This window comes from Macrotis lagotis, chromosome X (assembly GCF_037893015.1).
Source record: "Macrotis lagotis isolate mMagLag1 chromosome X, bilby.v1.9.chrom.fasta, whole genome shotgun sequence".
Taxonomy (NCBI): domain Eukaryota; kingdom Metazoa; phylum Chordata; class Mammalia; order Peramelemorphia; family Peramelidae; genus Macrotis; species Macrotis lagotis.
In genome coordinates this window covers 409,589,974-409,616,702 of record NC_133666.1, presented here as the reverse complement: position 1 = coordinate 409,616,702, position 26,729 = coordinate 409,589,974, and the positions used below count along the sequence as shown (strand labels likewise).

General features: G+C 33.5%; 1 protein-coding gene across 1 annotated transcript in view; it reads left to right on the top strand.

Annotated features, from left to right (window-relative positions):
- PREX2 (phosphatidylinositol-3,4,5-trisphosphate dependent Rac exchange factor 2) overlaps positions 1-26,729 on the top strand; it is a 401,699-nt gene that overhangs the window by 295,767 nt on the left and 79,203 nt on the right. The window lies entirely within an intron of this gene.

Sequence of the window (26,729 nt, the reverse complement as noted above, 5' to 3'; positions counted from 1 at the left end):
AGGATACTGAGGGGAAAAGGGTCAAGTGACTTTCCTGGGGTCACATAGCTGAGCTCAGATTTCAACTCAGAAAGATAAATCTTCCTCAAGATCTGGTACTCTATCACTTGTGCCACTTAGTTTCCCTATCACTTATGCCAGGGGGGAATCTTTAGCTCTCACCACTACCTTAACATATAAATCTCCAAGGTTCTTATGACAGTTGAAGACAGGGCTTCAACTTTTTGTTGACCTTTTTACCTTTGTCATCTCATCCCCTGGTTTAAGGTGGTTATTACTTCTAAAGTGAACTGTTCATTCCTATCAAGACAAAGACATCTTTCCATAGCATTTTCCTATGGAAATATAAAAGATACAAAGAGGACCCTTGGATTTTTATCATTTCACTGACAATCAGGATGATCCAAGCCATTTTGTTGTGATACTCAAGTTAAATTACAGTAATGCCAAAAACATAACCTTTTATATAACTATGGTTTCCATTCTTGGATTTTTCCTGCTCTCACACCTAAGCACCTTAGTTATCAATACAAATGAGAATGAAATGCCATTGAAGATTTACCAGATTGATTGTCAGTATGCTTTGTGGGCAACCAATGAAACAAAAAAGAATTGATGCTTTTGGATTATCTAGGAGCCCTTCAGTACAAGGCCTTGTGTAGGCTCAGAATTTGGTGATAAATTCCTTTCTTATTATTCAGGAAATAAATCTTATGACCTAGTTTTATGAAATACCTTTCTTGCTATGGAGCTAGCCATTTCCCTTTTTACTTTGTTATGACCATTCCAACACTACCACATTTTTATTAACCTTTCTTATCCTGAGTGAAAATGAATTTGTGTCCCAGAAAGTTCCATTTTTATGAAATTGATAAGATTATTACTAGTACCTAGTAGACGTTAGAACTATTATAAATAAGAAAGAACTTGAAACTATCTTGCAAATGACTCAGAGATGATTGAGGAGTATCATCAATTATTTCAAAAAATGATACCATAAACTTCCAGGAATGCATTCTAGGGTAAGGGAGAGGATACTGTTTCTTCCACAGTGCTACTGAGGTGGTTGAGTAAGATAAGGGAGTTTGGGGGGGGCGCAGAACATGGGACAAAGTTTGCCCCAATGTAAAGGAATACTCTTAGCTGGAGACTTACCTTGTCATGATTCACCCATCCTAATAATTAAAGAACATATAAAAATGAGGAACATTTCTTAGTCTAATGCATCAAACTGTGATAATAAAAATAGAAATATACATCACCATGTTTTTTTGCTACTACTGACATCATAGTTTAAAAGTTCAAAATATCAGAAGTTTAAAAGAAGATTGATGAATTCATCACTTAATGGAAAACTTTAGAAACTATTACTTTGAGATTGGCTTCCAAAAAGACTAAAGCAAATCATATGATTCTTCTTTTTTTTTTTTTGTGTATATATATATATACACAAATATATATATATGTGTGTGTGTGTGTGTGTGTGTGTGTGTGTGTGTGTGTGTGTCAGTCAAAAGAGTGGATGATTGAAAGCAATGTCATCACTACCAGTGGAGGAAGAATGAAAAGTACATGAGCTACTCAAGATTGTATTTGCAAAGGATAAAATTCTTTTAAATTTTGTTTTGTTTTAAATTAACATAGGGTACCAAGTGTACTATATACACATACATGTATATATGTATATATCATATATGTGTGTGTATGTGTGTATATATATATATATATATATATATATATATATATATATATATATATATATATATATATATTATGGGAAGGGCAGCCTAGCTTAGTTCAGAGAGTTCTATGACTTAAAAGATACTTAACAATTGTATTTCTTTGGCCACTGCCATTATTTTATAAGTCTTTGTGACCCTGGACAGGTCATTTAATTACTATTTGCTGAGTTTTGCTTATCTGTAAAATGGAGAATAATAATAGCAACTACCTCCAAGGATTTCTGAGAGGATCAACTGATATTAAAATTGTAAATGTAATGGTGCAGTTCCAAGATGGCAGAGAGAAGTCAGGAACTTTCTTAAACTCTCTCAAATATCTTCAGAAACAACATCAATCAAGCCTCTAAATGGATTTTGAAGTGACAGAACCCATAAAAGAACAGAATGGAGCATTTGCCAGCAAGATATATCTCGGGCACAGCATGAATGTACTCAGGACAGAAAACCAGGGCAAAGTGAGGACCAATAGGAGGTTCTAAACTACAGGAGAGATCTCTAATTCAGACCCTAGAAGTCTGGGCTTAGCAGTTCAACAATTCAGTAGGCCAGGGGAAAACTCTCTCACAGGTATCCCAGATTCCCCATTCAACAGACTTGACTAGACTGAATGGCCCAACCCATGGCAAACTCAGGCTCCTAGTATTCCCAATCTCATAGGTCTAACCCAGTGAGCAAGCTGCTGGCCTTTTTGGTAAGGACAGCTCAGAGAGCCAGCCCCAGGTGATCCCAATTGGAATGATCCTGAGATTGGGCAACTGGCATTCCCAGTGGAGTAAGCCCAGTGAGCAGCCCCCTAGAGTTCCCAATGCAAATGGCCCCCATCTAGTGAGTGGTCTTCTAGGTTTCTCTGTGCCAGCCTCTTCCAAAACAAGAACCTTAGGATAGCTACTACCCAGTAAGAAACTCAAAATGAATTAAAAATTCGGAAAAAAGTAAGATCAATAGAAAGTTACCTGATAGAAAAGGGTGGGCAAGACATCATCTCAAAAGAGTATAGCAGAAAAAAGCATGAGATGAAGCTACAAAGAAGAACATGGAATTAGTCTTCAGCCCAAAAAAACTTCTTGGAAGAGCTTAAAAAGACTTTAAAAATCAAAAAGAAAAATTGGGAAAAGAGATGTAAGAGAAATTCAATGTCTTGCAAAAGGAAGCACATAACAAATTCTGTAAAAAAATGCAATTGGTAAATGAAAAGCAAAATGGATGAAATAGAAAAAGATGCAAAAATTAACAGAAGAAAATAATTCCTTTGAAGAGTAGATTAAGGTTAATGGAGGCTAATGACTCCATAAGAAAGTAAGAATCAGTTAAGCACAATACTTAAAAAATGAAAAATTAGAAGAAAATGTACCTCATTGGAAAAACAACTATCCTGGGAAATAGATCTATGAGAAATAATTTAAGAACTATTGTATTACCTGAATTCCATGATCAAAAAAAAAAAGAGCCTGAACAACATTTTTCCAGAAATCATCAAGGAAAACTGCTCTGATGTCCTAAAACCAGAGGGCAAAATAGTCATTGAAAGAATCTACTGACCACCTCCAGGAAGGGATTCCAAAATGAAAACTCTTAGGGAATACTGTGGCCAAATTCCTGAAGTATCAGATTAAGGAGAAAAATCCTGCAGGTGACCAGAAAGAAATAATTCAAATATAAAGGAGTTAACAGTCAGGATTATTCAGATCCTAGTGGTATCAACATTAAAGGATTGAAGGGCTTGGAATATGATATTTTGGAGGGCAAAGGAGCTTGAGTTATAACCAAGAATTAATTACCCAGCAAAATTCCCTTTCAAGGAAAAGATGGACATTTAATAAAATATTTGATATTCAAACTTTTCTTGTTGATAATGCTAGAACTAAACCAAAAATTTGATCATCAAACAAAAGACTCAAGAGATACATGAAAAGACAAAGAGGAGTAAAGAAAAAAACTGCTATTTAATATAATTCATCTATTCACACCTCTACCTGGGAAGAAGATTCTCATAGCTCTTAAGAATCATAACTCTATTAGAGGGAGTATACTTAGACTGAAGGTGTGGACAAAAGTTGATTTTGATGTAATGATTTTTTAAAATAAGACATTAAAAAGGGGAGATTATAATAGGGGCAGAAGGGGAGGCATAATGGGGTAGATTACGTCACATAAAGAGACACAAGGACCTATTACAGTAGAGGGAAAGCAAAGGGGGGGGCGGTGAGAACCTCTTGAATGAGGGAACAACACACTTATTTGGATTTAGAAATGGCTGAACAAATTGTGTTATATTAATTTAGTGGAGTATTATTTTACTCCAAGAAATGATAAGGGATGGGTCTTGAGAACTGCCTGGAAAGATTTGTATGAATTGATGCTGAGTGAAGTGAGCAGAACCAGAAGAACATTCAACACATAACAGCAATATTGTGTGATGATCAACTATGATGGACTTGGTCTTTTCAGCAAGTACAATGAAGAAAGACAATTCTAAAGGCCTTGTAATGAAAAATACCATTTACATTCAGAGAAGGAACTGTGAAGTCTGTAGGCAGACCAGAGATTACTATTTTCAATTTTAAATTGTTTTATGTATTACGACGTTTTTCCCTTTCAGGGATTTTTCCCTTCTCTTTTTTATTTGATTTGATTCTTCTCTCACAACCAAATTAATATGGGTGCATGCTTGACATAATTATATATGTACAATCTATATTAGATTGCTTTCTTTCAAAAGCAGAAGAGAGGGAAGAACATGTAAAACTCAAAATCTTAAAAAATGAATGTTAAAAGCTATCTTTGCATGCATTTGGAAAAATAAAAAAATAAAATCAGTGTCAAATTGAGGCAACATATCCACCCCCAAAATAAATATTTAGCACAGTGTCTGGCACACACTAAATTCTATGTAAATGCCAATTTATTATTATTATGATGATGATACCTGAGATGAATATATAACATATATTATATATATATATTTCTGCCAGGAAAAATTATGCACAAACTTATAGGAAATGACATCTTTGAAACATTACAGTTATTTATTTATTTGTTTGTTTGTTTATTTATTTTTAGGGGATTTTTTTGTAAAGCAATGAGGTTAAGTGGCTTGCCCAAGGCCACACAGCTAAGTAATTAAGTGTCTCAGGCCACATTTGAATTTAGGTCCTCCTGACTCCACCTAGCCACCCCTTACAATTAGTTATTTAAAGAGCCAAATACCTTGTGCTTTTAAAAATAGTAAAGATGTGACTATGATACAAGATGTAAATTGTTTATTGACCTTAGAGGCCACCAAATACATCTTCTCATTTTTATAGATGCAAAGAGATGAACTGAATAATTTACCCTGTGTCACACAACTTATGCCCGGGAACATAGCTTATTTTTAAGCACAGCTTACATATAAGTATAAAAGAAAGTGCATGCCATTTTCAAAATAACAATAAAATAAACAATTCAGTGTAGGGGACCTGGGGAAATGACCTTAAGGTCAATAGAATCATCTTCCTAGATGAAAGATAGAAACCATGCTATTATTACTACTTGATAAAGTATCTTCAATTTTCTGTTAAAAAACAACATAATAAAGTTAACAATAGACAAGATAATAACAAGAATTATTATCATCTCTATTAAAAATTTTTGCCATATCTAGTTTGCAACACTGTATTTAAGGTGGAAAAATGAAACTGGATTATTCATTTAATTGAGAGCTGTGAACACTTGGAACTTGTTTAGAATATATGTTAGAGGTGTGAGAAGGTCTTATGATTTCATTAACATTTATTTAATTTAAGTTTTTGTGATAGGCAATATCAATTAAGGGTAATATTAATCTTAATCCTTAGCATGTAGCTGTTTAAGTAATCTCATAAAGAAAATATTCAAGTGAAAGTGAATTTTTTATAATTTCTATTTTTTATATAATTGGGCTATGAGGTTTCCTTCTATAACTTCTTATAAATTTGTCAGCTTCTGAGTCATACCTCTTAATTTTATATTTCCTTTCTCAATACTTTCAGCTGAATTACATTTACTTTTATAGCTTGAGAAGCTTCATTATTTCTGTTTTCTTGACATTTGCCAGGGGAAAATAAAGCAACATTCCATCTATATTTACTTACAAGTTTGGGCTTAGAGTTGTCAATATTACAAATTTAGCCTGATCTAATGGTTTCCTAATGAAATGTTAGACAACTAGGAAAAAGTAATTATGTCTGCAAAGATTTTAAATTAATTTATTATGTTTTAGCTTAGTGGATTTTTAATCTTTATTAAAAAAAGAACATGAAAGGCCTAGCACTTAGAAAATAAGACTGATAATTATATGTCAGATTCTTCAACACAAAGTAATTACAGGAAGAACTTAACCATATTTATTTATCTCTAGATATCTCTAATCTTTAAAGAGGCCATTCAAGTTACATAATTGATGTTTACTATTTAAGAACACTATTTGATGGCAGAGGACCAAAGTTGAAATCTTGAGTCTATTGCTATCTGTATGATTTTGAGCAGGTAACTAAACTTCTCTGGTCCTCAGTTTCATCATCTGTACAATAAAGTGGTTTCAACTAAAGATCCTTCCAGTTCAAAATCTATAATCCTAAGATTCTCTCTTTTATTTGTCATGGTAACCTTATCTCAAATTCTTCAGCAATGTAACAAAATACTGTTTCAGAAATATTTTGGATTATTTCCCCTTACTATTCTTTACTTTCCCCTCCTCCCCACCATGATTTATTGTTAGTAATTTACATCTTTGTTAACATGTATAAATGTACAAGGCAATATCACTATAATAACATTTGGAAAATAATTGGATAGTTAATTTGAGCTTCTTTATTGAATAAATTCATATAGAACCAAGACTATATTGATAGTCCTTTTGCCATATGTATATATGTACAATATACAATGTACAAAATATCTACAATATTTTAGCATCTTTTAATGTTGCTCTATCAGTGATTCTCTTGCTCATTCAATATGCTCCCCTATAACAGTCAAGTAGAGCTAAGTAAAATAAATCAACACTATGTCCTTGTCTGATGCTGCACTTAAAATATGTCCTTTCTACTGAGAAGAAATAGTCATACTTTATAATTAATATACTAAAAGTAAAACTGGCCACTGTGTCATTTAAAGTTATGTTGTCTTTCATTGTTTTCCTTTATATAGATGTAACTGTATAATTTGTTCTCCTGATTTTTCTAATTTTATGTTCATTTCTTATATTCTATACCATCTGGTTAGATTAATATACATAAAATTATCCAACTATTTCATAATCATTGGCTACCCCTTTACTTCCAGGTTTTTAATGTAAAAGTGTGCTATAAATATTTAGGAGTATTCAAGCCTTTTTGGGTATTGACCTCCTTGGAATATTTTTTCTAATATTATGTTTGTGGGTCAAAAAGTTTGACTATTTAGTGCTTTTTTATAACTTAATTTCAAATTATTTTCCAGAATAGTTGAATGAAATCACAATTCATCCACAGCCTTTGTTCTTATATCTTCTATAGCATTTATCATTTTCAACCTGTCATCTTTGCGAGGTCTATTAGATGTTAGATGAAAACTCAGAGTTCTATTAGTTTTTATTTCTTCTATTATTTGGAACAGTCTTTGTACTGTTCATATCCTTTGACCTGTTGAAAAGTACTTCTTATTTTTGTGGATTTCTATTAGTTTCCTACCTATCTTGAATGACAAAGGTATTGACTATAAAAGGTTGTGTGGTGTTTGTATTGAATTTTTCTTGGTGCTTCTACAGCTTTTTTACCTCTTGAAAAATCCAGGCCATCTAAAATACACAGATGCTGGCCTAGTTGGAAGCTAATGTCTCAAGGAAATTCATCAGTGTGTTCAAGGCTCATAGCACTTACATTGGAATAATCACATGAAGTAAAAATGATAGTGGAATTAAAATGTAACAACTCAACAAAAAGTTTGCCTATTGGGGTAGGATAAACTGGGGGAAAAAAATCTATGAACTCTGTTGATTAAAAAGATAATGGTTTCTAGGAATTTTTTTTTGCAAGGCAAATGGGGTTAAGTAGCTTGCCCAAAGCCACACAAGCTAGGTAATCATTAATGTCTGAGGCCAGATTTGAACTCAGGCACTCCTAACTCCAGGGCCAGTGCTCTATCTACCTAGCCACCTAGCCACCTCAAGGCCACCTAGCTGCCCCTGTTTGAAGGATTTTTAATCATGTTTTTTCCTTCCCTGTCCCATATATTTATTTTCTATAACTTCTCTTCATGGGTTTGTATCGTGAAGAAATAGTTTGATAGTGATGGAAGATTTCAGTTTTAGTTATCTAGTTTTGTAGCCAGTGGATAGAACATTAGACTAGGAGTGAGGAAGCCCTGAATTCAAATTCTTTAAGTGGTGATTAATTAATTATTATACATAACTATTCTTTGCTTTTCAAATGGATTTTTATTTAGAGGTCTACTAGTACATTTAAATTGTATTTGCTTAATCCCAAAATGTCATCTACATTCAGATAGTGTGTAAAATGGACAAGGGAGTGAATTTAGTCATAGATATGAATTCTGGTTTAGCCACTTACCAGGTATATGAGTTTTGAATAGAGCATTTAATAACCTTGCCTCGGTTTTCTCATCTTTAAAATGAAGAGGATGAACTAGATAGCTTCGAAGATCTCTCTCAGCTCTATGTTGATGATCTTGTGACTATTTAAGAAAATATCTCTTCACAATAGGTGTGTTTGGGTGTGTGTTCTAACTTAACTAAGGGTATTGCTTGTTTTTAACACCTATATTTTTATCTTGCTATTGTATTTATAGCTGTTGCTCCACATTCAGTTTTATTTTAGTTGAGGTTTAAAAATACTGTGTAGAAGATCTAGTTTAAAAACACCTATTGGGGTGGCTAGGTGGAGCAGTGGACAGAGCACCTGTCCTGGAGTCAGGTGTACTTGAGTTCAAATCCTGCCTCAGACCCTTAATTACCTAGCTGTGTGGCCTTGGGCAAGCCACTTAACCCCATTGCCTAGCAAAAACAAGCAAACAAACAAACAAAAACCTACCAAATACACACAGATAGATAGATAGATAGATAGATAGATAGATAGATAGATAAATAGATAGACAGATAGTGGGTAGATAGAGAGCTACATAGATAGTCAGAAAAAGTTTTTGTTGCAAGATGGCTTAGTTTCCACGTGGACTTTTAAAATATTTTTAAAAAATTTTTATTAAAGATATTATTTGAGTTTTAGTTTTCCCCCAATCTTGCTTCCCTCCCTCCACCCCCACCCTACAGATAGCACTCCATCAGTCTTTACTTTGTTTCCATGTTGTACCTCGATCCAAATTGGGTGTGATGAGAGAGAAATCATATCCTTAAAGAGAACAGAATTCTCAGAGGTAACCAGATCAAACCATAAGACATCTGGGTTTTTTTTCCGAATTAAAGGGAATAGTCCTTGTACTTTGTTCAAACTCCACAGCTCCTTATCTGGATACAGATGGTACTCTCCTTTGCAGACAGCCAAAAATTGTTCCCACTTGTTACGCTGATGGAATGAAAAAGTCCTTCAAGGTTAAACATCACTCCCATGTTGCTGTTAGGGTGTACAGTGTTTTTCTGGTTCTGCTCATCTCATTCAGCATCAGTTCATGCAAATCCCTCCAGGTTTCCCTGAAATCCCATCCCTCCTGGTTTCTAATAGAACAATAGTGTTCCATGACATACATATACCACAGTTTGCTAAACCATTCCCCAATTGAAGGACATTTACTGGATTTCCAATTCTTTGCCACCACAAACAGGGCTGCTATAAATATTTTTGTACAAGTAATGTTTTTACCCTTTTTCCTCATCTCTTCAGGGTATAGACCCAGTAGTGGTATTGCTGGGTGGAAGGGTATGCACATTTTTGTTGCCCTTTGGGCATAGTTCCAAATAGCTCTCCAGAAGGGTTGGATGAGTTCACAGCACCACCAACAGTGTAATAATGTCCCAGATTTCCCACATCCCTTCCAAAAATGATCATTATCCTTCCTGGTCATACTGGCCAATCTGAGAGGTTTGAGGTGGTACCTCACAGAAGCTTTAATTTGCATTTCTCTAATGATTAATGATTTAGAGCATTTTTTCATATGGCTATGGATTGCTTTGATCTCCTTATCTGTAAATTGCCTTTGCATATCCTTTGACCACTTGTCAATTGGGGAATGGCTTTTTGTTTTAAAAATATGACTCAGTTCTCTGTATATTTTAGAAATGAGTCCTTTGTCAGAATCATTAGTTGTAAAGATTGTTTCCCAATTTACTACTTTTCTTTTGATCTTGATTACATTGGTTTTATCTGTGCAAAAACTTTTTAATTTAATGTACTCGAAATCATCTAATTGGTTTTTTGTGATGTTCTCCAACTCTTCCTTAGTCATAAACTGTTCCCCTTTCCATAGATCTGACAGGTAGACTATTCCTTGATCTTCTAATTTGCTTATAGTATTGTTTTTTATGTCTATGTCCTGTAACTATTTGGATCTTATCTTGGTAAATGGTGTGAGGTGTTGGTCTAATCTAAGTTTCTTCCATACTAACTTCCAATTATCCCAGCAGTTTTTATCAAAGAGGGAGTTTTTATCCTGGTGGCCTGACTATTTGGGTTTATCAAACAGCAGATTACTATAATCCTCTCCTGCTTTTACACCTAGTCTATTCCACTGGTCCACCACTCTATTTCTTAGCCAATACCAAACAGTTTTGATGACTGATGCTTTATAATATAATTTTAGATCAGGTAGTGCTAAGCCACCTTCATTTGCATTTTTTTCATTAAGCTCCTGGCAATTCTTGACTTTTTATTTCTCCATATGAATTTACTTACAATTTTTTTCTAGCTCATTAAAGTAATTTTTTGGAATTTTGATTGGTAGGGCACTAAACAGATAGTTTAGTTTGGGTAGAATTGTCATTTTTATTATATTAGCTCTACCTACCCATGAGCAGTTGATATTTGCCCAGTTATTTAAATCTGATTTAATTTGTGTGAGGAGTGTTTTAAAATTGCTTTCAAAAAGATTCTGAGTCTGTCTTGGCAAATAGACTCCCAAGTATTTTACACTGTCTGAGGTTACTTTGAATGGAATTTCTCTTTCTATCTCTTCCTGCTGTTTCTTGCTAGTCATATATAGGAAAGTTGAGGATTTATGGGGGTTTATTTTATAACCTGCAACTTTGCTAAAATTGCTAATTATTTCCAGTAGTTTTTTAGATGATTTCTTGGGATTCTCTAGGTAGACCATCATGTCATCTGCGAATAGTGAGAGTTTTGTCTCTTCCTTCCCAATTCTAATTCCTTTAATTTCTTTTTCTTCTCTAATTGCTGATGCTAACATTTCTAATACAATATTGAATAGTAGTGGTGATAATGGACACCCTTCTTTAACCCCAGATCTTATTGTGAATGCCTCTAGCCTCTCCCCATTGAGTATAATGCTTGTTGATGGTTTCAGAAAGATACTGCTAATTATTTTAAGGAACAGTCCATTTATTCCTACACTCTCTAGTGTTTTTAATAGGAATGGATGCTGTATTTAGTCAAATGCTTTTTTCAGCATCTATTGATATGATCATATGGTTTCTGATAGTTTTGTTATTGATATAATTGAGTATACTAACAGTTTTCCTAATATTGAACCAACCCTGCATTCCTGGCATAAATCCTACTTGATCATAATGTATTATCCTAGTGATGACTTGTTGTAGTCATTTTCCTAAGATTTTATTTAGGATTTTTGCATCTATATTCATCAGGGAAATAGGTCTATAATTTTCTTTCTCTGTTTTAACTCTTCCTGGTTTAGGTAACAGTACCATATTGGTTTCATAGAAAGAGTTAGGCAGAGTTCCATCTTTCCCTATTTTTCCAAAGAGTTTATATAGGATTGGAACCAATTGTTCCTTAAATGTTTGGTAGAATTCACTTGTGAATCCATCAGGCCCTGGAGATTTTTTTTTAGGGAGTTCAATAATGGCTTGTTGAATTTCTTTTTCTGAGATAGGGTTGTTCAGGTATTTAATCTCTTGTTCATTTAACCTGGGCAACTTATATTTTTGTAAATATTCATCCATTTCACTTAGATTATCAAATTTATTGGCATAAAGTTGGGCAAAATAATTTCAAATTATTACTTTAATTTCCTCCTCATTGGTGGTGAGTTCACCTTTTTCATTTATAATACTAGCAATTTGGTTTTCTTCTTTCTTTTTTTAATCAAATTGACCAGAGGTTTATCAATTTTATTGGTTTTTTCATAACACCAACTTTTGGTTTTATTTATTAATTCAATAGTTTTTTTGCTTTCAATTTTATTAATTTCTCCTTTAATTTTTAAAATTTCTATTTGGTATTTGATTGGGGATTTTTGATTTGTTCTTTCTCTAATTTTTTAGTTGCAGGTTTAGTTCATTGATTTCCTCTTTCTCCAATTTATTCATATAATCATTTAGAGCTATAATATATCCCCTGAGAGTTGCTTTGAATGAATCCCATAGGTTTTGGTATGTTGTTTCATTATTATCATTATCTAGGATAAAATGGTTAATTCTTTCTATAATTTGTTTTTTGGTCCACTCATTTTTTAAGATGAGGTTATTCAGTTTCCAATTTGCTCTGGGTCTGTATCTCCTTGGCCCAGTATTGCATATGACTTTTATTGCATTGTGATCTGAGAAAGATGTATTAACTATTTCTGCCTTTCTGCAGTTTATCATTAGGTGTTTATGTCCTAGTACATGGTCAGTTTTTATATAAGCTCCATGTACTGCAGAGAAAAAGGTATATTCCTTCCTATCCCCATTCAGTTTCCTCCATAAGTCTACCATATCTAATTTTTCTAACAATCTATTTACCTCCCTAATTTCTTTCTTGTTTGTTTTATGATTTGATTTATCTAGATCTGATAGCGGGAGGTTGAGGTCTCCTACTAGTAGAGTTTTGCTGTCTATGTCTTCCTGTAATTCTTTCAGCTTCTCCTCTAAGAATTGGGTGCTGTCCCACTGGGTGCATATATATTCAATATTGAAATGACTTTATTGTCTATGGTACCTTTTAGGAGGATAAAGTTTCCTTCCTTATCTCTTTTAATGCTATCTATTTTTGCTGCTGCTTTGTCTGAGATAAGGATTGCTACCCCTGCTTTTTTTTATTTCAGCTGAAGCAAAATATATTTTGCTCCAACCTTTTACCTTTACTCTATATGTTTCTCTCTCTGCTTCAAATGAGTTTTTTGTAAGCAGCATATTGTAGGATTCTTGTTTTTAATCCACTCTGCTATTTGCTTATGTTTTAAGGGAGAGTTCATCCCATTCACATTCAAGATTATGATTACTAATTCTTTATTGCCCTCTGTGCTATCTTCCCTCTGTTTGTATTTTCCCCCTTTCCCCCCCTTTTATCCATATTCCCCAATATTTTGTTTTTGAATACTACCCCCTTCAGTGTGTTTGCCCTCCTATATCACACCCTCCCCTTTCTTTCCCCTTTCCCTGTTCCCTTCCCTTCCTTTTGTTATTTCCCCTTATTTCCTCCACTCCCCTTCCCTTTCTCTGTCCCCCCTCCCTTTTTCCGCCTTTACTTCTTGAAAGGTTAGATGTTTTATAAGTTAACTGAGTATGTGTAGGTTGACTTTAAGCCTAGTCTGATGAGAAGAAGATTCAGGTGTTTCTCCTCTACTCCCTTCTTCCCCTCTATTACTATAGGTTTTTTGTACCTCTTAGTGTAATGAGATTTGTCCCATTCAATCCCTTCCCTCCTCCCGTCTCTTTCCTGTCCCCCTTTTTAGGGAGGTAGTGTATTTTTTTTAGATCATTCTATCTAAGTCATAGAAAATTCTGAGTGTCTGTCCCTTCTAGTTCAGTATATTCTGTTGAATAGAGTCAAAATTCCTGAGAGTTATTAGAGTCTTTCTCCCCAGTGGAGTTAAAGCCAGTTACATCCCATTAGATATCAGTCTCATGGATAGGTCATGGATGTCCATCATTTCTGGCTAGGTATATTCTCTCTGTTAGAGTTACATTTCTCAGGATTTATGAGAGTCTCTAAAACCCCCATGCTGGGATATAGCCAGTTTCAACTTACTGGATTGCATTTTTTTTTCCTTTTACTGCCCCCCCCTTTTTTTTTACCTTTTCATGTGTCTCTTCAACCTCCTGTTTGATATCCAAATTTTCTGTTTAGCTCTGGTCTTTTCATCAGAAATTTTTGGAATTCTTCCATTTCATTAAATGTCCATCTTTTTCCCTGGAAGAGAAGGCTCAGCTTTGCAGGAAAGTAGATTCTTGGCTGCATTCCAAGCTCCCGTGCTCTTCGAAATATTTCGTTCCAGACCCTTCGATCCCTTAAAGTTGATGCAGCCACGTCCTGCATGATCCTTACTGTGGCTCCTTGATATTTAAATTGTTTCTTTCTGGCTGCTTGCAGGATTTTCTCTTTTATCTGATAGTTCTGGAGTTTGGCCACAAGATTCCTTGGTGTTTTCATTTTAGGATCTTTTTTTGGTGGGGATTGATGTACTCTTTCAATAACTACTTTGCCCTCCAATTCGATGATGTCAGGGCAGTTTTCCATCACTATATCCTGTAATATTAAGTCCAGGCTTTTTTCTCTTTAATGTTTTCAGGAAGTCCTATAATTTTCAGGTTTCCCCTCCACGATCTATTCTCGAGGTCAGTGGTTTTGTTGATGAGGTATTTCACATTTGCTTCTATTTTTTTCTATTTTTTTGATTTTGTTTAACTGACTCTTGCTGTCTCGTGGAGTCATTAGTTTCTGCAGACTCCATTATTTTTTGGGGGGGAGGAGTTTTCTTCATTAACCTTTTCCAATTGGTCAATTCTACTTTTGAAAGAGCTTTCCATTTGACCAATTGAGGTTTTGAGAGAATTAATTTCTTTTTGCATTTGCTCATTTGAGGATCTGAGAGAATTATTCTCCTTTTGTGTTTGTCCAATTCTACTTTCTAAGGTTTTGTTTTCTTGTTGCAAGGTGTTAATTGTCTCCCCCAAATTTTCCCGTTGATTTTTAAACTCCTTCCTTATTTCTTCAAGGAAGTCTTTCTGTGCTGGAGACCAGATTGTATTCTCCTCAGATGTTCCAGGTCTCTCTGGCTTGGGGTCTTTCCCTTCCAGGAATTTTTCTATGGATCCACCTTGCTGCTGACCCTTCTTCATTATGCTAAGACCTTGAGGTGGGTGGGGCTGGTTCACCTGGGCTTAGGATCTCTAAAGGCTTTACTGAGTGAAGTTTCTCTGGCTGGCCAGTAGGAGGTGCTGGTTGCCCTCTCTGGGGTGTCTGTGACCTTGGTTGTGAGGCCTTCTCCCTTTGCTTGAGGGAGGGAATTGGAGCTATTGAATTCTTTTGCCTTCAATCATTGGTGGGCTTTACCCTGGCCTGAGGTGATTCCTCAGCTGGGCTGGTTCTTTTGCTCACACACCTGGGCCTGAGGCAGAAGTAATTTGCCTTTGTTTGGGAGGAGGCCTCAGTGCAATGGAGGCGTGGGCTCAGAGTTTCTCAGAACTGAGGAGCCCGGGGATGGTGTCCGCAGCTCTCCTGCACAAGACCTCTCCCCGCAGCCCCTTCCCCAAGCTCCAGGGGGACAGCACCAACACCAGGACCTCTGCTTCCCCGCAGACCCAAGCCCCCTTCGTCCAGCCCCACCACTGATCCAGCAGGTCGGGCTCTTGGGCTCTCAGACTCCCGGCTCCGACTCAGCTGCCGATCTGGCTGATCCCGGGCTGATCTTCCCTCGGAGCTCAGACTCACCTGCCAGTACTCAGCCAAGGCTGCTGCGGGAGACAAATTCTGAGGTAGATTTTCCTCTCCTGGCTTTTCTTTCTGGGTTTCCTGGTTCAGATTGCTTTTAAGAGGATTGTTTCTTGTGATAGATGGGGAAGAGATCAGGAGACTTTAGAACTGTGCCTGTCTTCTCTCCGCCATCTTGGCCGGAAGTTGAGTATACAAATTCTAAAGAATTTTAAAATCATAATTATGAGGTCTCTTTTCTTTATGAATAATGATTCTCTCCTTGGTGACAATTTTTAATCCTACTAAATTAAAGTAAAAACCTAAATAATTAGATACAATTTCAAAGGACAGTTTTACAGTGAATCACCTATTGCCTGAAATTAAGCAAAATTTATTGGGAAATAGAGATCAAAGTGATCTGGGGCTCTGAGAGATCTATGAAATTAATGAAAGTTTGAACTAACAAAAGGGAAAACATGTATCCAGAAAAGTAAAGGGAAGCATACCTCTTTTTTAGAAATGAATTGTCAATTCTAATGGAAGCAAGATTGATTTTTGTTTTTAACTCTACTGACTTCTCCATCCGATCATATGGACAATAGTTCTTAAAAATATATTTGAGATATTCTATAGATTCTGGCATGACTTTCACTCTGATTGGTTTTGTTCAGTTCCATTTACTCTGACATTCCAGAGTTCTTTTGTTTAGTAGATACATAATGGAAAGTGAGTGTATGGTAAGTCATCTTTTCAAAGTTTTACCTCAAGAATAGTTAGGAAATGTAGTCTATGATCACATCTCAGGCTATGAAAGGTATCTTTTGGGACTTAAAAGAAATCAACATAAGGTTCCTCAAAAATATTTAATCATTGTAAAACGATTCTTATGCGAAAGACAGGAGATGGGAGAGAAGGACCTAAAAAACAAACAACTTAGCAACACAGGCACATCTCTAATAGATTTAGTTTTTTTTTTCCTTTTAGCAATATGTGCAAAAGACAGTTATAGGGAAATATACCAAGAGCAAATTCTTAAATAATATGCAATTTTAAGAACATTGTAGTATTTGTACTTATAATAACATCCCAAGCTATATCCCAAATAAATTAAGATTTGAGGAAATAAATGTGGCAATGGAGAGGACTTAAAAATACCTCTGTTTTTAAATAAAAAGGAAGCACAAGTTAAGGATAGTCTCAGAGCTTGTAGCAGATCATGTTATTGCATCACATCAGAAAGAGAAAGCTTAATGATTCAACTATTTTTCTTTGTTCATTTCTTTTGAAAGAGGGGAAAACCAAGCATTTATTAAGCTCTTACTACACAACAAGCAATGTCCTAAGAATTTTACAAATAATCTCACTTGATCCTTGCAAAAGCCCTGAGAGATGTGTGATATTGTTATCTCTATTTTTAAATTGCGGAAACAGAGTCAAGCAGGTTAAGTGACTTGTTAAGGGTTTCATAGCTAGTGAATGTGATGAGATTTGAAATGAGGTCTTGCTATTCAAAAATTATAAAAATTTTCTCAACAATGGAAGGGCACAAAATTATGATTTAAAAGGAATTGGAGGTCAAGATATGAGAGGAGATAACAAAATACTTAAATGCTTTAAGTAATAATACATAACATATAGTACTTTAATATTTAAAATATTTTACATATATAATTTCCTTTGTGTTATATACTTTGTTTCATATTTTTGAGTCTCCAGTTCCAAGAAAATCAGTCATAGTCTCAGTCTCTGTCTAATCCATCTCCTGACTAGATCAACTAAAGTGAAATTTAAAATGAAAGCCCTTATTAATAATTAGAGAAATCTTATGAGGTAGCTATGAAATGTGCTTTCCTAGAATGATGCTTTAGATGGTAGGCCTAGCCTTTAAAGAAGTCAATTACCAATATTCATTGCGAGGCAGAAGAAGAAAACTTAAATAGAATTTTCTATGCATTATTCTCATTAATCAATCTAACATATTATTTGCTTTTTTGGGAAGCCAGTTTCTACCACTGGTTTATTAAAGCTATAATTAACTTAAAGCTTAAATCTTTTCCATATGAGCTGATTTCTAGTTACTTCTCCTCCCTCTACTATTATCCTATACTTGCACAGCTGGTTTAAAAGTCCAAAATTAAGGCCTTATTTTTATTCCTTATTCAAGTTCTTCTTCTTGGACTCATTTTATTTTTTCATGCTGTTGAAATCTCTTTGAATATTGAATTTATCATCCAATAAATTAGTTATCCATCTTAGATTTGTCTCATAAGCAAACTAGTATCTATTCATGAATGATAAATCTTCCTAAAGACTTTATAAGTTCATTGATAAAAATGTTGAACAAATCAGATGGATGGAACAATGCTACTTAGGCTTCAATCTGGTTCAGTATCAATCCATTAATTAATTTTTTTTTGTTTAGTCATTCAATCAGCTTTAAACCAGTTTTGCTGGATGTAGCCTACATTTTTTCATGTTATTTACAAGAATATCAGGAGAGACATTGTTAGATGTTTTCCTATTGAATTTTTCTGTCCTACCTTTCCAGTGAGCCAGTCAAATAAAATAAATCTGACTTGAATTGTTCTTAGTGAACCTTATATTGACACCTAACAAATGATCTCTTTTCTATGTATCCCAAACTGCTGAAAAAGTAATTTGTCCTAAAATTTTGCCTGGGATTGTGGTCAAGCTAATCAGCCTCGTTTGGGAAAATCAACTTATTTTGCCTTTTTTTTCCTAAGTAGCATTAATATTGGCCCATCTACTGCTCTCCCTACAGTTCTTTAGGAATCACAATTATGAGATACATTACTCAAATCTGAATATTCATTCAGAATCTTGTATCAACTTTATCCAGGCCAGGATACTTCAGTTCATTTATAGATACTCAGGATTTTAATTTTTCCCCCTTTGACTCAAAATCTTTCTTAACTTGCTTTTTTTTGGCTAGTTTCTCAAGAAGAATTAATTAAAGTATACTCTGTGCCAGGCACTGTATTAGCAGTTGAACATGCAAAGTCAAAGGCAATCATTGCTTTCAAGGAAGTCATGTTCTAATGTGGAGATAATAAGCAATCTTCTATGTACAAATGATATATTTAAACCAAATTGTACTTAATCTCAGAGGAAAAGCATTAGCACAAAAAGGAATTAAAAAAGATTATAAACATTATCTCAGACTTACAGGAAATCATCCTTTTAATAAAAATTTACTGAGTAACTACCAAATGACAGGCAAAATGTTAAGATCTGATGATGAAAAAATAAATAAACGATAGCCCTTGCCTTCTTTTTCTTTCCTTTTCTTACTATTAAAAAATTATTTTAAAAATCCATTTTTGGCATTCTAAATTCTTCCTTTCTTCTTGCCTCTCCTCCACCCCTTGAAAAGTGAAGCAATATGATATCAACTATACAAGTGAAATCATGAAAAGTATATTTTAATATTAACCATGTTGCAAAGAAAGATCAAGAAACACAAATAGGGGTGTCTAGGTGACACAGTGGATAAAGCACCGTCCCTGGAGTCAGAACTACCTGGGTTCAAATCCTGTCTCAAACACTTAATAATTACCGAGCTGTGTGGCCTTGGGCAAAGCCACTTAACCCCATTTGCCTTACAAAAACCTAAAACAAAAAAAAAACAAAACAAAAAAACCCCACAAATAAAGTGAAATACTGTACTTCAAACTGCACTTGGAATTCATCAATTCTTGTTCTATACGGAGTCAGGATACTACATCAAGGATCCTTTGGAATTGTAGCAAATTTTGCAGTTACTATGCACAATGTTCTCATCCTGTTCACTTCACTTTGCATCAATTCATATAATTCTTACTAGGTTTTTCATTTGATTTTGTTCATCCTGTTTTCATTTGTTACAGCAAAATATTATTCTATCAAAATCACATACCAGTTTAGTCATTCACCAATTAATGGTTATCCCTTCAATTTCCATTCTTAAATGCTGTCAAAGTTATAGTACATGTATATGTCCTTTCCCCTTTTCTTTGTTCTCTTTGAGATATAGATGTAGAGTGGGATTGCTGGGTCAAAGGGTATGTGTGATATCATCATCCTTTGGGCTTAGTTCCAAAATACTCTTCAGAATAGTTGAATCAATTTACATTTCCATCAACAATTTCCATATAGCTTCCAGTATTTAATGTTTTCCTAGCCAATATGATAGGACAATGAAGTGGTATTCATTGTTGTCAATATTTCTTTTCTAGCATCAATAGTGATTTATAATATTTTTATGCAACTGCAATTTTGATTTCTCCTGAAGCCTGATTCATATTCTCATTCATCAATTAGGGGATAACTTTTATTTATATAAATTTATTGTGCTTCTTATATATTTGAGATATGAGACGTTTATCAGAGAAATTTGATAGAAATTTTTTTATTTCCCAGTTTCCTGCTTTCCTTCTAATTTAGGCTGCATTGGTTTTCTTTGTGCCAGACCTTCTAAATTTCATGAAATGAAAGTTATCCACTTTATTTTTTTGTGATTTTTTTATCTCTAATTTGGTGATAAACTCTTCCCATATATGTCAAACTGACAAGTACATTTCTTCATACTGCTCTAATTTGATTATATCAGCCTTTATATCTGATCTATTATTTTGGTATATGGTGTGCTTTTTTTAACTACATCCTGAAGTTAGTTTCAACTACAAGATTTACCAGATGACCTTCTTATTTTTCCAGCAATTTTTATCAAATGGTGAGTTCTTATCTCAAAAGCTTGGATCGTTGTGATTATTAAACCCTAGAGTACTATGTTCATTTACTACTGTGCCTTATGTACTTAATCTATTGCACTGATGTATCATTCTGTTTCTTAGCCAGTACCCATTCTTTTTTTTTATGATTGCTTGTTTGTAATAAAGTTTGATGCCTATAAATGATTCAGTCTTTCTGTGCACATTTTTCAGAGATTCTTTTGATTTTCTTGACCTTTAGGCCTTCCAGCTGTATTTTGTAATCATATTTTTAGCTCTATAAAATAATTCTTTATTTGTTTGGTATTGTCACTGAATAAATAAATGAAGATGAAATTATCCTTTTTATTTTATTAATTCATTATATACATGAGTAATAACTATTTCTCTGATTGTTTAGATCTGCGTGGAATGTATTTTTATCATTTTCTTCAAATAATCTCTTAGTTTTTCTTAGGTAAACTTCCAAGTGTTTTATGATATTGATAGTTATTTTAAGCAGAATTTCTCTTTATTTCTCTTCCTACTAAGTTTTGTTGATTATAGTTGGAAATGTTGAAAATTTTCTACTCTCACCATCCAGTTTTTCCCTTCACCATAAATTTCTTCCTTGCATACATCTATGATATGAGGTAAAAGATTTTATATAAAATTTAAGAGGTGTTATTTTATGTTCTGCAATATGCTAATGTTGTGTTCATTATCAACTAATTTTTAGAATGATTGTTTACGGTTACATGTACTATCATGCCACCTGTAAAGAATAATAGTTTTATTTTCTCATTACCTTTTTCCTATCATTTCTTTTTCCTATCTTTTTTTATAAGTAGAATTTATAATATAATATTGAATGTTAGTAATGATGATAAGCATCATGGCTTCACTCCTGATTTTCTTGGGAAGGCTTCTAGCTTATCAATTATATATAATGTTTGCTCTTGCTTTTAGATTTTATCATTTTCAAAAAATATTGTATTAATTCCTATGTTTTCCCCTGTTTTTATTAGAAATTGATTTTATATTTTGTCACAAATTTTTCTGCATCTATTGATATGATTATGTGATTTTTATTGTTTTGCTTTATTGATGTAGTGAATTGTAACTTCAATTTTCCTAATTTTGAATTAAGCTTACATTGTTTTTATAAATTCCACCTGGTTACCTTATTTTTTTAATAGATTGCTGTAATCCCCATGATAATATATTTTTATAATATAATTTTTTCACCAACATTCATTAGAGAAATTGAAGTATGGTTTTCTTTCTCTGTTTTTACTCTCCTTGCCTTGAGCTTCAAAACTATATTGTGTCTTAAAAGGAATTTGGTAAAAATATTTATGTTTTTTCAAATAGTTAAGTATTTGAAATTAATTGTTCCTTAAATATTTGGGAGTATTCACTTGAAAATTCATGCGATCCTGAGATTATTTTTTTCCCTAAGGATCTCATTTGTGACTTGTTCAAATTTATTGTCTAAGACAGGCTTATTTAACTGTTTTATTTTCTCTTCCATTAATCTCACAATTTATATTTTGTAAATACTCTTGTTACCTTTAGATTGATAGTTTTTTTTTTAGGTTATTTTTTTTTGCAAGGCAGATGGGGTTAAGTGGCTTGCCCAAGGCCACACAGCTAGGTAATTATTAAGTGTCTGAGACCGGATTTGAACCCAGGTACTCCTGACTCCAAGGCTGGTGCTTTATCCACTACGCCACCTAGCCGCCCCTAGATTGATAGTTTTAATGGAATATTATTGACCAAAATAATAACCAATAATTGCTTTAATTTCATTTTCATTGGTGATGAATTCATCACTTTCCTTTTTGATGTTGGTAGGTCTTCTTTTATAAAAATCAAATTAAAAAATAAATAAAAATCAAATTAACCAATGATTTATCCATCTTATTGTTTTTCCCACAAAAAGAGTTCCTAGATTTATTTATTAGCTTTTTTACATTCAGTTTTAATCATATCTTTCTTAATTTTCAAGATTTTCAATTTGGTATTAAATTGAAGGTTTCAAATTTGTTCTTTTGCTTTTTTTAGTTGTTTACTCAATTTATTAGTCTTATTTTTCTCCTCTTTTATTTATGTAAGTAAAGACAAACATTTTCCCTTAGTGCTCTGACTACATCTCATATAATTTAGCATTGTTCTCATTCTTTTTGCAGTAATTATTATTTTTAGGACTTGTTCTTTGTGCTCATTCTTTAGTATTAGAATATTTAAACTATGTTTTAATAGTCCTTTCTTGAAAGCAATTTTCATTCTGGTGTGAAAAAATGTGCATTAAATATTTTTTCTTTATTTCTTTGTGAGATTTTTTTGTATCCTAATATAAGGTCAATGTTTATGTAAGTATAAGAAAAATATGTACTCCTTTCTATTCCCATTCAATTTTCTCCAGAGATCTAGTATAACTAAATTTTCTAAAGTTATTGTCTCTAATTTGGTGCATATATTTTTAGCATTTATATTATTTCATTATCCATGGAGTCTTTTTGGCCTTTGTTTAATTGAATATCATTATTCTTACTCCTTTCTTTTTTATTTTAGCTGTAGCATAACAGATTTTGTTATAGTCCCTTATTTTAACTCTGTTTCAAATGAGTTTTTTAAATAAAAAAAATCTTGTTGGATTCTGGTTTCTAATTCTTTTTTAGTCTTCTATGGTATGGTCAATTCTTACCATTCACATTCACAATTATGATTTTTATATTGTACATTTTTCCCCAGTGCATTTTCTTTTTTTTCCTTCTCTCTCTTTTCACTTTATCCCATATCAAAAGTTGATTTTGTTTCTGGTCCCTGTATCCTTTAATCCTTTAACATCCCTTAACATCCCTTTCCCTGTTATTTCCTCATTGGGTAAGAAATATTTCAAGAGCTAATTGAGTCTGTGTGTATGTGTGTGTGTGTGTGTGTGTGTGTGTGTGTCTGTGTCTGTGTCTGTGTCTGTGTCTGTGTCTGTGTCAGTGTATGTATGTATGTGCATATTATTTCCTCTTTGAAATAATTCTAATGAGTGATATTCAAATATTTCTTGTCCTTCCATTTTCCCTCCACTGTGAAAGCTCTTGCTTGGACACCTATTTTACATGTAAAAAATTCACTATTCTTCCTATTTCTTTTCCCCTTCTCCCAGTGAATTACTTTTTGTTATACATTTTTTTAGATCATTCCAACTTAATCAACTCACTCTTTGTTTTCAGCATAGAGTCCTTCTACCTACCTTTCAAATGATAAAGTTCTTAGGAGTTACATGTAGCATCTTCCCATACAATAATATAAATGCTTTTACCTTATTAAGTCCTTTATGGTTTTTCTTTCATGTTTAACTTTTTTATGTTTCTCTTGAGTCTGATATTTGAAAGTCAAATTTTCTTTTCATCTCTGATCTTTTCATCATGAATGCTTTAAATAAAGCCTTCTAATTAAATGTCTTTTTCTCCCTGAAGGATTATACTATGTTTTATTGTATAAATTATTCATGGCTAATCCTAACTCCATTAACTCCACAGCTATCATATTCTAAGTCCTCCACTCCTTATTTTTGTGGCTGCTAAATTTTGGGTGATCCTGACGGTAGCTTCACAATATAAGAATTTCTTCTCTGATTTGGGAACTCTTGAATTTCTTTATAATATTTCTGAGAATTTTGATTTGGGAATCTCTTTAAGGAGGTGATCAGTAGATTCTTTCAATTTCCATTTTTACTCATGGATTCTTCGATATTAGAACAGTTTTCCTGTATATTTTCTTGAACTATGTTGTCTAGGTTCTTTCTTTGATTATGGCTTTCTTGCAGTCCAATAATTCTTTTGTTGTTGCACCTATTAGTCATCTTGTGAAAGAAGAATCAAAATGGAAAATTCTTGGGTTTTTTTAGGTTTTTTGCAAGGCAAATGGGGTTAAGTGGCTTGCCCAAGGCCACACAGCTAGGTAATTATTAAGTGTCTGAGACCGGATTTGAACCCAGGTACTCCTGACTTCAGGGCCAGTGCTTTATCCACTACACCACCTAGCCGCCCCTGGGAAAATTCTTAAGAAAGAAAAAACATAAAACAAATTTTAAAAAATGAAAATGGTATGCTTTGCTTTACATTCAGGGTTCAAAGTTCTTTATCTGCATGTGGATGGCATTTCCCATTATCAATATTTTAGAGTTGTTTTTGATCACTGTGTTACTGAGAAGAACTAGGCTTATCATAGTTGATAATCATATAATGTTGTTGTTAAGGTATATAATGATGGTTCTGCTCAATTTACTCAGCATAAGTTCATGCAAGTCTTTCCAGGCTCTTCTGAAACCTACCTGTTCATGATTTCTTACAGAACAGTAGTATTCCTTCACATTGATATGCCAAAGTTTTATTGATATTTCCCAATTGATGGACATCCTCTCAATTTTCAGTTCTTTGGCACAACAAAATGAGCTGCTATCAATAAGAAAATAACTTGTATTCCTATAAATTTGGTTCCATTTTCTATTATATTTTAGAAATAAATCCTTTTATAAAAAAACACTGACTGTAAAAATTCCCAGCTTTCTACATTCCCTCTAATCTTGGTTGCTTTGGTTTGGCTTGTATAAAACCTTTTTAATTTATTGTAATCAAAATTATCCATTTTGCATTCTCTAATTTCTCTATTTCTTGTTTGATTATAGACTCTCTTCTCTCCACAAATCTGACAAACTATTCCTTGTTCTCTTTTTTGCTTATGGTATCATTTATATCTAAATCTTGTGCCCATTTTGACCTTATTTTAGTACTGGTTGTGAGATATTGGCCTATGCCTAGTTTCTACCATATCATTTGCCAGTTTTCCTAGCAGTTTTTGTCAAATAGTGAGTTCTTATCCCAGAAGCTGGAGTCCTTGGGCTGGGCTTATCCAATAGAGATTACTATGGTTATTTACTTCTTTCTTGTACCTAACCTAGTCCACTGATCCACCATTCTATTTCTTAGCCAATGAGCAGCTAAATGTTACAATGGATAGAGCACTGACTTTGGTGTTAGGAGAACAGGAGTTTGAATCTAGCCTGAGATAGCGCCTGGCTGTGTGATCTTGGGCAAATACTTAACCCTGATTGTCTTGCATCCAGGGTTATCTCTAATAGTCTTGAGCCATGTCTGATTACTAGACCCAGATGTCTCTGGAAAAGAAAATGAGACTAGTGACTTAGCACAGCATCCTCTCACTCAAATCCAATTCATGTGCTTGTCATGACATAAGGGAGGTGAGAATTTAAGACAAAATGAAGGACAAAAATCATCAACATCTTAGCCAGTACCAACAAGGACCAGTTGATAAGTGCTACTTCACAATATAAATATGGTATGGCTAGGCCACATTCTTTTGCATTTTTTAAATTAATTCTCTTAATATTCTTGATCTTTTGTTATTCCAGATGAATTTTGTTACTACTTTTCTAACTCTATAAAGTAACTTTGATTTTTTTTTAATTGGTATGACACTGAATAAGTAGTTTATTTAAGTTATATTAAGGTCATTTTTATTATATTAGCTCATTCATATTTCCCCTCAATCAACATTTAAGTAGCTTTTTCCCACAATGTTATTTCACATTTTTCCTTTGTTTTTTTATTCTTTTCACTTTGTTTTATTGTTTCTTGATGTCTCATAGAGTCATTAAGTTCCACTTGGCCAATTCTAATTTTTACGTGATTATTTTTTGACCGTGAGCTTTTAAACCTATTTTTTCCTATTTGGCCAATTCTGCTTTTTAGAAAGCTTTTATTATTAGTAAAGTTTTATACCCTTTTTGCCATCTAGTCAATTCTGTTTTTTTAGGGTTGTTCTTCAGTGTTTTTGTGCCTCTTTTTCCAAGCTGTTATCTTTTCTAATTGTGTACCTCTTTTTCTGAGTAGCTAATTATTTTTTCATGATTTTCATCCTTTGCTCTCATTTCTTTATTTAATTTTTCTTGCATTCTTCTTATTAGATTTTTAATTTTTAAATGTTCCAACAACTTTGGCTAGAATTGTGTCCGGTTCAATTTTTCCCCCCTTGAGGCTTTGCTTATAGCTATTTTGACATTATTGTTTTCGTTTGAGTTTGTTTCTTGATCTTTCTTTTCATGTTAATATATTTCATGGCAGGTTATTTATTGTTGTTTTTGTTTGCTCATTCCTTTGCTACTTTTTTGACTTTGAACTTTATGTTTGATTTGGACTTTCTTCAATTTCTGTGGGTGGGTGTACAGTGTCTCGAAGTTGAGGATTTTTTTACAATGCTGTCCTCAGAGATAGTTCTAGAAATTTGGTTTTCATTGTTTTTCAATTTGAAGTGATACAGAGGAAAGGTGTGGTCTGATCTCATGAGCCCCATGTCATCCCTACCCAGTCACAATCCCTGATTCCTTGAATATGCAAGTGATACTGATCCCCAGCATCCTTGCTGCCCAGGACCCCTGAACTTTTCTTACTTCAAGTGCTTCTCTGTTCCTAGAA